We start from the raw sequence: 13,920 nt of genomic DNA on the forward strand, positions 1-13,920 counted from the left end.
ACATGTCAGGGAATCAAGGCACGAAAGAAAGGAAAGAATGAGGGAAAAACGTGGTACGAAGAGCACGCGAGAAGAAAGGAAAAGAAAGAGAAAGAGAGAAATCAGCAGAGGAGAAAGGACGGAGACAGAAAGTAGGGTCGACTGTAAAAGCAACAGGTGCCGACGTCTAGCTAGCAAGCAAGCAGCTCTTGCACCCCCGCTCTAGTTTTCATCCTTTCTCTCTCTCTCTCTCTTCCATCTTCTCTTGCGCGTCCTCCTCCTCTCTCTCTCTCTCTCTTTCTTTCCCTTCCACCTTGCTCTTCGTTCTTTTCCTCTCACTCTTCACTGCCGCGACTACCCTCGAGCAGATCCCAGCGAGATAGCAAAAATGTTTAATGGGGTGAACTCGCCGGAAAATACCAGGCGACCCGCGTCTCCTCGTAGCACCACCCTGAAAATGTCGTTTTCCTCGATCAGTTTCGCATTAACGTCCCGAGCCTGCTTATCGAGGGCCTTTTCGTGTTTAGTGAGGATCTTCCTTTAAAGGAGTGGTGTATCTCGCCGCGCGAATTTCTTCCACGAGATCGGTGCTCACTGCATCGCGCGTAATTCTTGTACCGCGCGGCTGCATCGCCGAGCGTCGCGAAAGTGCGCGGGTTGACATTTTCCTTCGAGAAGATAAAAACGTAGAGGAAAGCGCATATATAAAGCGAGTATAAATTCTTTCTATCTCTTTTAGAATTATCTTCATATTTCTCACATATTTTCCACATTTAAAAATACTTTAATATATTAGCGCTTTAATGATAATAAGAGCTTTAAAAGAACGCCTAAGCGTTTTATTTTTTAATGTAAAATTTACATTGAATTAACATAGAAGGAGAAGAGTTATAGAATTTTTTTGAACTTATGCCATTGTTATGCTAATTTATATCGTGTCAGAGATATCTGGATACCTCTGATAGCTATATATAAGCGATAGTTGGAGAGCGAAATTTGCGTAGCAACGAGAGATGTCTTCTTTCTCACGGAGGATCCCCGCAATAAATGCCAGGGGAACAAATGCAGCAATAAATGTTAAAGAGATCTCACTCGGTCCTGAGAATGCGGCTTTAAAGCGAAGAAAGCTCCTCACGGGCCGTGAAAGAATTCCGAGAGGGATCGAGATTACTTGGGTGGGTACGGAACTTCTGATGGGAATAAATGAAACGCATTAATAAGACCGCGAGTATTTCGCGTGCGGGGGTCTCCCGCATAATAAAATTTATAGGATGTTTAAAAAATCGTCTGGCACTCCAAACTCTCGCTTCTGCGTTGCGTTTGCACTTGATTTTTATTAATTGTTGAAATTTTTGTCGCGGACGAAATCCCACGCAGGGTAGAAAAAATGATGACGCTCGCTGGCGATGTGACAGTAATCAGCCAGATTTCCGTTGCATAATTGCGTATTTTTTTTTAACACTAACGATACGCTATTTTATAATTATCATCTTGATAGAATTTCAATGGGAACCAATTAATTAATGAGAAAATTGATAATCACGGGATCAATTATATCGCGAAATTATTATGCAACCGAGTGTATAGAATGTACTAAGCTTAATGAAATGACGTAAATCCGTCGTTAAATTAATTTACCACCAATCATACAATTTTGAATTTATATCCAAACTCCATCCAACGCCACGCGAATGGTGCTCGAAAATGCAGTGATTTATTGGAGATTTACTTTCGGTCGATGCGTAAACGGTTAGCCGTACTTTACCAATATAATTTGTCGAAGGTATAGTTTATAGCCGAACACTCAAATCCCTCCCTCTCTCCGAATGCTTTTCCCTTGTTATTAGATAAAATACATTATAATGTGCATTTCTGTAATCCCGTCATTGATTAGCTTTGTCGCGCGGTACGGTTTCACAGTTCGTGTTTCTGCGTCGGTCGTTAAGCATCGTCGAGAGAGCGAGTCGTGCTTTGTGGTTCGCGATATTTGTACGCAGTTCGGATACTTTTCTTCGCCGACGTTCGTGCCCGAAAGGGTACGTTTCCTCGCGTGTATATGTCGCGTATGTCAGAACGACACCCAGGAGCGGCAAATGGAGGGTTCGGCCACGTGCTCGAGAGCCTTTTGTAGCGTGGAAGGTGGTGGTCGGTGATTCGAATTTGGAGCAGCGGACTTTATCGTTGCTCCGCAACCGCACGAAATGCCGTCTAGTCCCGCCGTCGCGTATTAAACATTACCGAGAGGTCGTTTTACGATCCCTTGAACATATCGTATTAATGTCGCTCTTGGTGCGGTCGCGCGCGCGCTGCGGCTTTACGTTGCCCGCTTCCAATTTAATGCGCCTCTCTCTCTCTCTCTCTCTCTCTCTCTCTCTCTCTCTCTCTCTCTCTCTCTCTCTCTCTCTCTCTCTCTCTCTCTCTCTCTCTCTCTCTCTCGCCGCGAGATCTTGCCATTGTGCTGCTGCTGCATACGGAGAAGAGTAGCACTTGGTCGGCGCTCCAATGAATACTATTACGAATGCATGCGACAACGATCTTAATGACGAACGTCTACCGAATCGAGCAACCTCATTCTCTTTCATAGCTTCCATTACTCGCGGTGAGATAAAACGTGAATTACACCTCGTATTTTAATTATAACAAGTAATCCGTTTTAAATTATCACCGATAAGCATATAAAATGTAATATAGTAATAATAAATCAAGACATTTCTCTTTACCTCGCTCTCGCTCACTCGATTGATCGAAGAATGTCTTTCCTCAGATTCTTTATTTATATTATCTCAGAATTTTTTCAGAGTACAAAAGTAATTACATGATAAATTTTTCGTTGCTCTTTTTCTGCTAAACACGATCGTTACAGAAAAACAGCCGCCGCTGTTGCTTCTTGTAGTCTATCCCAAACGGGAAACGAATATAGAGGCGTCGTCGTAAAGAAACGCCGATGAAGGGGAACTCTCACTTCCTATGCTAATAGGGCGAGGTCTTCGCTGTGTTCATAAAGACGATGGCGCACTTCTCCTGCGCGAAATAAGACCATTGCGGCTGCAGCGCGGAACGAGGGAAAGAGAAAGGGAAAGGGCGAGGGGTTGTTATGCCCGCGGCATCTGCCACCGCTGTATCCGATATACGATATTTTCCTCGCCGAAAGTATGCGCCGCCCGTGCGATCGACGCGAAGTGATGAAAAAGCCGAATTTTCGCTTCGAGTTACTTTTCTTACGAGTTTGTAAGTTAATTTTCTATACTGCTGTCGCAACTAAAATCTCTCTATATATAATAATTTGTAATTAATTAACTCTAAAGTGTATAAAATGGCTCGCATTTCCATATCAAGCTTGTGCTTGATATTAAGCTCTCTGTGTAAAACTTGATTAAAACTTTCGAGCGAATAATGTATAGCACCTTTGTGAAACGTTGTCCTAAACATCACAATTTCTCATTACATTCAACAGGAAATATCAAGCAGTGTTGCATTTGATTAGAGTATTGATAGCTCAAGGCAACTCTAAATGCTTCTGCACGACGAATATCCAAACCGGTTCACGCTATTGCGCCACACAAATGAGATAACGTATGTCGACGTGACGATGCGATAATTGTACATGACAATGCAGTAAAATTTAGTTCGCATAAACGCACCGCATTTGGATTTATCGAACGCATGACAAATGAACGCATTGTCTGTAGTCAACATCACCTACGATAATGCGCTTTAGTTGGTGACGTCATGTGTGATGAGCTCAACTAATTATGGAGGTTTATTTTCGTTGCGCTCGGTATTGGGATAGTAAGTATCAGCGCGATTGAAACGGCACCAGCACACGAAGTGCACGTAGAGACAGCAGGCGTTCCCGCGGAAGATCGGCTTGATTCCGCCCCGATCGAGCGAATTCAAGCGAAAGGCGAACGTCGTATCGAATCCCCCGGCGATGTTACGTGTCTGATTTAATGTTTGGGGACTCGATGTCGCGGGCTGCCTGGTGTTTCGGTAAACGTTTTATCCACGGCGGTCTGACGCTGATAGGATTTCAGACTGACTTCTCTCTCTCCTTTTTTCCTCTCTCTCTCTCTGTATTTTGCGCGCACGGTTTCCACCGAGAGAATTCGCAGACACGGAAATGGAGAGACAGAGTTTACTAGAGACGAGACGTGAAAACGTTTTCCTGGACGATCTTTCTGCGCGAAACGTGCAGAGAAAGGAAGCTTTGATCGCGCCATTCTACTCGTATCGTTCGTACTCGAATTAATCCCGAGACCGAGAATAACGGAAGCGTTTTCGCAAAAATTAGAAGCGCACAGCGGATCGATGACATGTTAACAATATAACATAATGTCACGCAGGTTCGTCACGATAACACGGGCATTGATACGTTGTATAATACGTTATGTCGAACGCGATCGGCGGTCCGAAATAGGAACGAGCGGTGAATTTCGGGTGCACGCCATAAGCCGAGTGATCAATATCCGAAGATACCAATGCAGTCCCCGCAGCAGTCTCGTAAACCGTGACACGCGTAAAGGAAACATCAATTATCAGTCGTATGTAAATTAACTCGCCGATGGGGATAACGCTGTCCTCTTCCACGGCAAATAGAATCGTCACTTTCCTTTCGCGCAGCCCGAAATCGTAAATCTGCCCGATTGTTTCGTCGACGGAGAGAGACAGGGACACGAGTGAAAAGGGATGGAACAGAGAGGTAGACTGTTCGAGCACGGTCGAGCGGTTATAGTTTGCAGGTTGTCTGTTGCTGTAGGACCAATTCCGGCCGTGCGATAATCAAATCTAATCCCTGGAAGCTTCGGTGGGTTAACTGGTAACCAATGTTACATCGGCTTATACCGTACGGAAGACGGAGGAGTGAGGGAGGGAGGGAGTGCGAGGACGGTGTATACGGAGTGGCGCATAGATTTCAAAATATCGGATTTCGTATGCAGCTCCCGATCCATAGCCTCCGGGGGCTCAGGAGCGATATCTATTTAAGGTCGATTCGAAGAACCATAGGGGAACTATACGTGGATATCTGAATTAAGATATCGATGTCGTATCTTTCTTCCTCTCTCAGTCTCTCCATCTCTCTCTCTCTCTCTCTTTTTCTCGAAGCACTTTCCAGGACCATCCATCAACGGGTCTGTCACGTTCCGTTTTACAAACGCTTCTTTTAAACGAAATATTCCGTGTCTATTAAAGCAAATCGATTTGTACGCTCGCGCGGCAACGCGACGTCGAGTATGATTCTACATTTAGGATCGTTCAGTTATTTTTCGATTGCACATTTTTTTTCGATAGAATTCTAATCATTCACGTGTATAATTATGCTTCTAATCTATAAACAAAATCCGAAGTTATAGAGTTACTATTCTTTATTAATTCGAGCGAAATGCTAATTTTCAATCTCGTCGTTACCCCATTTATCCGATAATCGATACGGTAAATCGGGACTGGTATCTCGTCGAGGAAACGAGAGATGAAGTGGCCGTCTAATCAACGCCAATTTAAAAATCCCTGTCACGTTGCTCGATATCTCCGGTCATTTCTTTTCGGGTACGGCGCGTTAGAAGTACGGGAAACGGCAGGGGGTTCCGAGGGTAGAGGGTAAAAGAGAAGAGTTAGGAGAAACGTGCCGTACCGTGAAGAGCATCATGCGCAATCTTGTATGCAAATCGGAGAAGAAGGACGAGGTAGTGTCGGACGGCGTGGCGGCACGACAGCGGGGGGAGGGAAAAGGAGAGGGATGAGAGGGCACGTGAGGCAAGTACTTTAAGAAAAATTTGTTCCCTCAAGATTTCTATATGCAAATGCGACACTGCCGGCGCACTCTCCACGGCTCTTCACGGTTCGGCTCAGCTCAGCTTGGCTCAGCTCGGCTCGGCTCGCGCTCCGATTTGCATTTCGCGCTCTCTTCACATTCATGCTTTCCGCCCGCCGGCGCGGTGTCGCCCGCGTTTTATTAATGATCCGTAAGTGTCGGCCGGAAGCACGGGCCAAGCACGAATGAACGAGGCAGGGTGACCAGTGGTGGATGGACGAGAGAATGACGAGGCAAACGGGCGGAGGCGCCGCGGTGCTCTAATTACCATTAACCCATTAGGACGCATAATTTGCCTAATCGGGCCACCGGTGTGTATTACGTCGCTTTATTTGAGATAGGTTTACCTCGGCGCGGAATGTTTTGTATAATATTAGTTTACACAGTCGTGTGGGCCGGGCGGCGAGGTAGCGCCGTTGCATGTTAACGTGGCGTTATGTGGGATTACATACTTCGGGCTTGATGCGTTTTCTTCGTATCGTTTAACAAGATCGCGTACGGAAATTCCTCACAAAATTGATCACTTGCGAGCTTAAATAAAGTCCTCGGAGTAAAATAACGATCGCAGGATTTATATCTACGAATCATATTTCTTTTGTCATCAAAAAGATAAATAAAACTGACAGAGAAAGAGAGGGGAGTAACTTATATTTTTATCTTTAGCCGATACTCTTGTGCGCGTTGCTATAATCTTTTATGATGCGATGGCGTCTATTGAAACTTTTAACTCCACAGTGCTACTGTGGATGAATTTTCAACCAGAGGCTAATTCAAGTATTTGCTTTTAAATAGCAGCGCTAGGGAATTTGCGGTTCCATCTATTCTTCTCTTTAGTATGCCTCTAGTACGTAATTACTGATGTAATGTTAGATGTGCACTACGTTCTTTACGACTTCCAACAGCTGGATGAATATTCACCCGAAGTAGTAAGTAGATCTTAGAAAATAATTTTGAGTAAAATAAAGTAATATATAATTATTATACATCAAAATTTAGTTATTTTATATAAAAATAGTGAATTTTCAGAGTAACATTAACATTAGAAAAAATAGTAGCACTCTATTCGATTGTCAAATTATATTCACGAAAATATGATTGACAACAAATTTACAAAATATATTATTTATGGTGGTAATACCAAAAGTGAATAAATTGGAAGAAATTGTACCGTTTCCAAACTTCGTTCTTGATAACTCTTAGCTGTCGTGTTTTGCGGCATAAATTCTCGGCGATAGCGTTCGATCGTCGTGTGCAAGAACACAAGAACAGGCAGGAAGAGAAGCATCACATTTTCTCGTCGCCGTCGTCGTCGTCGTCGTGGTCGGGCGCAGGGAAATGTCAAGAAAAACAGTGTCGTCGGGGAATAGCCTACTTGAATCGGTATCGACGCGAGGTAAATTACGTACGCGTACACGAGGGAGAAAGACGAAAGGAGAATTAAGAGGAAGCCACACGCGCAGGAAAACAGCAAAGAAAAACAAAGAAGAAAAAGAAACGACGGAAGAAATGGGAAACGAAACGTACGGCGAATAATGCGATTTCTTTTTCGATAGGTGAAAGAAAAGGAGAGGGAAACGAGAAGGAGGGGTGCGCGTGAAAAAGTTCGTCTTGTCTCATCTCTCATTCCCGTTCGTCTTTCTCGTGCGCGTTTTTTTTTTTTTCATTTTTATCTTACGTCGCTTTGCCAAAGAACAGATTAAACCATGGCTACAGTTACTTCGTTTATCAGTTTGCCCGAAATTGTTCCATTGAATTACATAATCGCGCGATTTTGATTGAATCAATCAATTCATCTCGGAGATACGAGCGATACAGAGTTATCTTTCGATGAGCGTTTGGTCAATCATCTCGTAATATTTTACATCGCGCGTTGCTCATTCGTTTCTCGCCGTTGCATCGATCTTGCACGCGAGCGCGCCTTTACTACCCCGTCGAGATTAAAGAGAAATCGTGGAAAAAAGGAACACGCGCTAGAAGCATTTATTTCGAGAACCCGCACTTAACGGGAGTAAGGCCAGAATTAGAGACGATTTCGCTCCGACTCAGAAGTCTTTCGCAGGCCGAATGCGATTTGCAGTAGGAGAATAAACCGCTACTTTACCATTTTGGAAAACGAACTTTCTCGGGCAAAATTACGCCACCGTAAGCCGTTGTCGCGTTGTTATACATACTGTTCAAAATTTTATCCCGATTTGATGGATTTAAGGATCATCAGATTTTTCAAAGCGTATAAAGTCTCTGACGGGGCTTCGCGGGGCGCCTCGTGGTTAACACCTCGAGATTTAGGAGACAACAACGTAATCGCAAACGACATTATGCAACTCGAGAGATGTAGCCGCAGTCTGTCCAAGCCAGACTTCAGCCCCTCGAGCAACTCGGTTGGATGGTGGAACGCAAGTTTCTTCGTGGTAATTTGGCGTGCCAGACGCGACAAGACGGACAGCTTGCAAAGCCACGCGGCGACGACAGCGGCGCGAGTGAGTTTAATTAGGAGTAAAAATCGAGTTTGCCCGATCGGCGTCGAGATTGTCGCTCGGCGAAACGAGATCTTGCGATTATTAGATTTCCGCTGGCTGCATCTGCCGTCGCCACCCGTCCTCACCAAGGAGGCAGGGGGGAGGGGTGGCCAGGCAGGCGGGACGGTCCCAGGAGGGTTGTCTGGCTAAACAGTCCACGGACTGCGATCTGAGAGAAAAGGGCGACCGAAGGAGGAGGGAGAGCTGGGGAAACTATTTCTCTTGCCTCTCCGGCATGCCGGTTGTGATTTGAATACATCCAGTTAGCGGCGCGTGCCTCGAATGCCGGATCCACGACGGAAACGCTTAAAGGAGCCACTCGTTACTTCGTTCGTGCGATATTAGCCACCGTTCACGTCGCCGTAGTCGTCGTTCCCGTCCCTCTCGTCGTAGTCGCTACGATTAGCCCCCGCCATTCGAAACTTTATTGGACATGTATTGACGAACTCCCGGCGTTTTATTCCCCGACGTTAGTAGTAGCAAAGTGTTCCGGGTTAATTGCGAGCTGTTGAATAATTTGCTACACACACGCAGTACACGCATACCGTGTCCCCGGCGCGTTTGTTTCCGTCGATCAGCCAGACATGTAAGCTGGAAACTGTAAATCTGCCAATCCTCAACTTGGTTCTTGCAGTCTCGATGAAACTTGTTCGAGTTTCGGATATCGGAAGAGAATTGTGCCGTTGAAAGAAGTAAGCACTGTTAAAAGTGCCGTTGCTTCGCGATAATTAATCATTGGGATCAGTTTAACCGGCATTGAAACAAGGCCCGTTTGAACTCGGCGTCGCGCAATAAATTTTCTCTTGTCTAAATTGTGTAAAAAGGTAATGTAACGGTCGCCAAAAATTTAATAAAAATTTCACCTCACCTTTGTGACGACACGTCTTTTTGCACGATAATGAAATTTTCCGGCGAACTCCATTTAGTATGCGCGTATACAATTTCGAATTTGGTTTAGCCCGATAGATGCAAAACTGCGCGAAATAAACTCGCTTAAAAATGTTATTTGAATTTCCGCGAAAAAACTATCTTGAAATGAAAAGCCTTCGATGTGGTAAATGAAAATTGTAGCGTGGCAATTAAAGCTGGATATTCGTCGTATTACGGTCCCTTTGCCCCTCGCTTTTTCGCATCGCATTATTTTAACGTCGCTGCAATCACGGGGATTGTTTAAAAATTGAAGAGAGGTCAGTGTGCGAGGGGCCGTTGTTTGACGTCCACCTTTCAAAGGCAACACGAGTGTACTTTAGCTTGCATATATAGCTTCATAAATGACGCCAAAATAGTTTGCAACAGCAATTTATCTTACAACGAGGTAACACAGGTTCCCAACGAGATAACACCTCCCACCGCTCCGACTTGCATTATCTCAAACTCGTCTTAAGGGATCGTTCAGAATGATACATCAAGCGCAGAGTCACGGTATTTAATACGTGTTCGCGTCTCGGGTAACCGAAATGGAAAGTGTATCTGTCAGTTCTTCCCAAGATCCCGAATTTGGAGAAAAATGACGTTTCGCGCATTGGCGCGTGTTTATTTATGCTAATGTTTGTCGAAGTCTTTGGTTCTCGTAATTCTCGGTCTTAATGGATCAGTTTTATGCGGCTGCGGCGGGCAATAACGTGGAATTAAACCGCGGTATCCTATGTCGTAATCGATGTTATCTCGTGCTTAACTCAGCTCGATAGCATAATAACCGGTCGTGCTTTTACATTATTTTAAGCAGGAGAGCGGCAATAACCTCGGCCGTGAACCATCCGGATGGTACGAGGCGCATGCGGGCGAACGCGCGCTTCCGTTACGAAAGATAAAGAAACCGGATAGAAACCGATAGTACGACGAAGAGAGCAAATGACAAAGATAGAAAGAGTAGAAGCGAGAAAGACGGGGAATGCGCGGTAACAGCTTGCGATAACAGTCGCGAAATAGTCAGCTTTATCGTCAGCGTAATAACAATCATTGTCATTTTACGTGTTCCGACCGCAATCTCGTAATTGCTTTAAGGAATGTATAATATAGCCGCGGTGCGTAATATCGGGACGAGAGACGAACGGACGAGATGAGGGCGGACGGGCGAGCGTGCAGAGACGAAAGTAAACGAAATCCCGGTGGCGAGGCGCCTCGCCGACTTGTATGTCTTCAACTTCCGGAATTAGCTGCCCGACGTTCTCTATCTCTTGGAGACTGGAAACGTCAATTTCTGTCGCAACTAATCAAAACTTCCCCTCCGATTACGCGGCGCGACCGGCTTTTCAATCCGTACAGCCACTTTGGCCCGCTCGCCGACGCTAATGACTCCGTCGTGGTATATTCCCTCGTCGCTGCACCGGGCGAACCAAGTATTTTGCAAATTCTCGCGCACCTCTCTCTCGCCACCGTCGAAACACATCGGAGGCGGATAAAACGATTAAGCCGCGGGAATTGAATTGGTCTGCGCCGCCAGTGCACGAGATACACTTCCTACCTTCGCACGTGCGCAAATTGTGAAAGCTGCGTCTCGAATAATATCTGCAGGCGCCAGCAGTTCTTACCTTCTTTATATCCTGTTTATAATTAAACTGAATACACCGAATAATTATGAGGAAATAATTGAAATAATTAACGCGTATTATATATTAATGCAGTGAATACGAAGAGATACATTATCGAGTTTTAATAGATAGAAATTATCTTACGTTAAACGGTCATTTTGTTTAAGCGAAAATCATTATCTAATCGAGCGAAATCGATTTGTGATAATCAGGAACGTCGATAGTGGCTTTATCCGTATTTCATCCGCTGCAAACAAGCGTATCGGGGCCTGCTGGCGCAGGTTGGAATAAGGAACAGTTTTCTTCTCTTGTTTTTCTCGATGCAAACGGTGAGAGGTAGCGGGCACACAGCCGGAGAAAAGAAGACGCGAAAGTACCGGGGTAGTAGTCGAGTTCGGGAACAAAGTCGATATTAAAATCAATCCAAACTGTCGGGCCGGCAGTTCGGCTGAGTTTGTAACCTTAAAAGTTCGTCTTCGTCCTCGCGGCTCGCCCCTTCCTTACCACAGACCGTATATTGAACTTTAGTCAAGTTCACTCTCGTATTTGCGTTCCGCCGCGGCGCGGCCGTGGTAGGTTAAGAAAACCCGGCCAAACGAACGGGAGGAAACGAGGATAGAACCGCGAGAAAGAAAGAGAATAGCGGGGAAATAAGCGGAAGTTTGGCCGCCGATCTGCCGTAGTATCCGCTAAGTAGCACGGCGCGATCTTAAGTGCCTGCACCTGGCAATCCGCCCCCGGCTTCTCTCGTGTCCCTCTTCGCGAAATGAAAGAGAACTCTTCTCCCCCCTCCCTTTGCTAATTCGAGAAATATTCGCCACATTTTGCGCAGTGTTAATGAAACAAGCAACAGATTTCTCGTTTATTACCGTTAATCGCCATGAAAGCGTGATATTATCCCAGGTAAAAATTTAATCTGAAATGCTGGATTTAGCCTGTGTCGGATCGAGTAAAATTACAAATTTTAGGGGAGATTCAGCATGCCAAACCGGTTAATTAATTGGGTTCTTTCCATATGCCGGACAAAAACAAAAAAAATGAAATTTTTATAAAAAATAAAGAAACATTTTATAAAACAATCCAGACCAGAGCTTCAAAACGCTTCTTATTAATGTCGAATATTGCTAACTGGATCAGGCCGAGTGTCAAATCCGACATATCCAATTCGGCTTTGATTTTCACCGGACATAATTTCTATCCAGTCATACATCTCATCTTACAATATGACAAAATGTTTTACGGTCGAAAAACGATAAATTAAAAAGATATATCGCGCCGTTGTTCGAGCGTATGGTTTTCGAGCTAACCAAAGGCATAAATTTCTACGGAATTTTCCAGGACTCGTTTCGCGCGACGTAAAACGGTCGTTACGCTTCTAAAATCTCCCCGCCGTCGGTCGTAAGGTCGTAAAATTCTTTTCAGATCTTGAGACGGGCGGACGATACGCGGACGTACAATATTATGAGCTGAAAGGCGACGGGTAGCCTTGCGTTAATTAAAAGAGGTAGTGGCTCTCAACTTCGATAAGAGGCGCGCGCTCAGAAGAAAGGAAAAAGGACGGGCCAGGTCAGACGGGCCGGCGGCGAGGTCTGCTGCGCGCGCGATCAAAAGAAAGAGGAAACTGGAAGATTAGATCGGGCAGTGTCGACGCGCGCCGCTCCGCGCGATCGTAGAAAGGGGAAATGGCCGAAACAAGTCAGACGGATTGGCAGTCTGCGAACCTCGTCGTGCCACGTAAGTAAAGAAAGGGGAAAACAACGCGGCAACTCGTCGTTAAGGTCGTACAAATTGCCGGCTTTTTAATGAGTGTCAGAGTTTGATGGAATATTCACGATGCGAGCAATTGACGTCCATACTGCGCCTATAAGGCGAGTGAATTAAACATTTTCGCGCTTTAGTCTCGCGTCTCGCCGCCAACCAACGGGAGAATTTCTCCTTCTGCCGACTCTCTCGTCTCGCCGGCCTCCCGTTACGCCTCAAAAGTTACCACCCGACGTAATTATCCCCGTAATTGCATCGACGATTAAACATAAATCGCCCGGTTTACTTCATGTTTATTTTACGACATTGATTGAGCAGCTAGAAGCTTCCGCTGGTACGTATTTACAGAACATTTAATTATATTAATTAGCAATAGCTTATATTTATTTTTGCTTTATGTGCGATATTATTAAACTAATATTCACATTTCGAATATTATTTCGTCAGATTTTGTATCGTATTTTCATTATTGTTCGCGGAGCGATAACAAAACGCGAAACGTCATTCTGAGGCTAATTCGACGTTATTATTTCCGCGGGCTCATCGAAGAGCGATATTATTTATAGAAAGCCGATTCCTTCGCGACGACGATGCCGAAAGAGGAATCGTAAAACAGGCAATAACACTGGAATAACCGAACACGCGCCCAGGTAGTAGGTGAAGAGCTTTAGAATCCGTAATTAAACGGGAGCTGGCTGGAGCCTCGGCTGAGCATAGAGCCTTCGCTAGCATAAAGGTTTTATGTCCGACCTCGCGTATACTCTTCATTCTCCTCATCCCATCTCACTTTGTTTCTGTCTTGCCTCCGTACAAATTTGCTGGTAGCCAAACCACGTCACCTTCGCGATATTCCTTGCGGCCTCGGAATCTTGCGAAAGTATTAACCAAGTGAATATATATACAGCTTCGGGCTTCTCGCGCTTTATTTCATTTTTCGAAGAGATTTTTTGTAACAAAAAAAAATTAAAATGAAAATGAAGAAATTAACATTTTGAAAATGTGTACGAAGGAGTGATTAAAAATATATTGCTAAAAAATCCGGAATAATGAAAATTTTTTTATAGCAAAAATCTTTATCGATTCAGATATTTTTAGCAACATAATATTAATTAGAAGAAATATTTAGTATAAATATATTATTATATATAGAACACCTTATCCAATAAAAGTGGGAAATGAGATTTATTTTCAGAAAATAAAACTCTAATTCTTTCTCTCGTTTTAAATGTCGAATCTTTAATCGCAGCTATTTCTGTGTTATGTACGTGTCAGTCTGTGATGATATCATTGATATTCAATTCAAACATTACATTTTAATAAATTT

The 13,920-nt window shown here is 44.4% G+C and overlaps 1 protein-coding gene and 1 long non-coding RNA gene across 4 annotated transcripts in view; one reads left to right on the plus strand and one right to left on the minus strand.

Annotated features, from left to right (window-relative positions):
• LOC105836314 (zeta-sarcoglycan) overlaps positions 1-13,920 on the minus strand; it is a 189,890-nt gene that overhangs the window by 74,782 nt on the left and 101,188 nt on the right. The window lies entirely within an intron of this gene.
• Positions 1-13,920, plus strand: part of LOC114254239 — a 184,033-nt gene that overhangs the window by 72,447 nt on the left and 97,666 nt on the right. The window lies entirely within an intron of this gene.

This window comes from Monomorium pharaonis, chromosome 8 (genome assembly GCF_013373865.1).
Source record: "Monomorium pharaonis isolate MP-MQ-018 chromosome 8, ASM1337386v2, whole genome shotgun sequence".
NCBI lineage: Eukaryota > Metazoa > Arthropoda > Insecta > Hymenoptera > Formicidae > Monomorium > Monomorium pharaonis.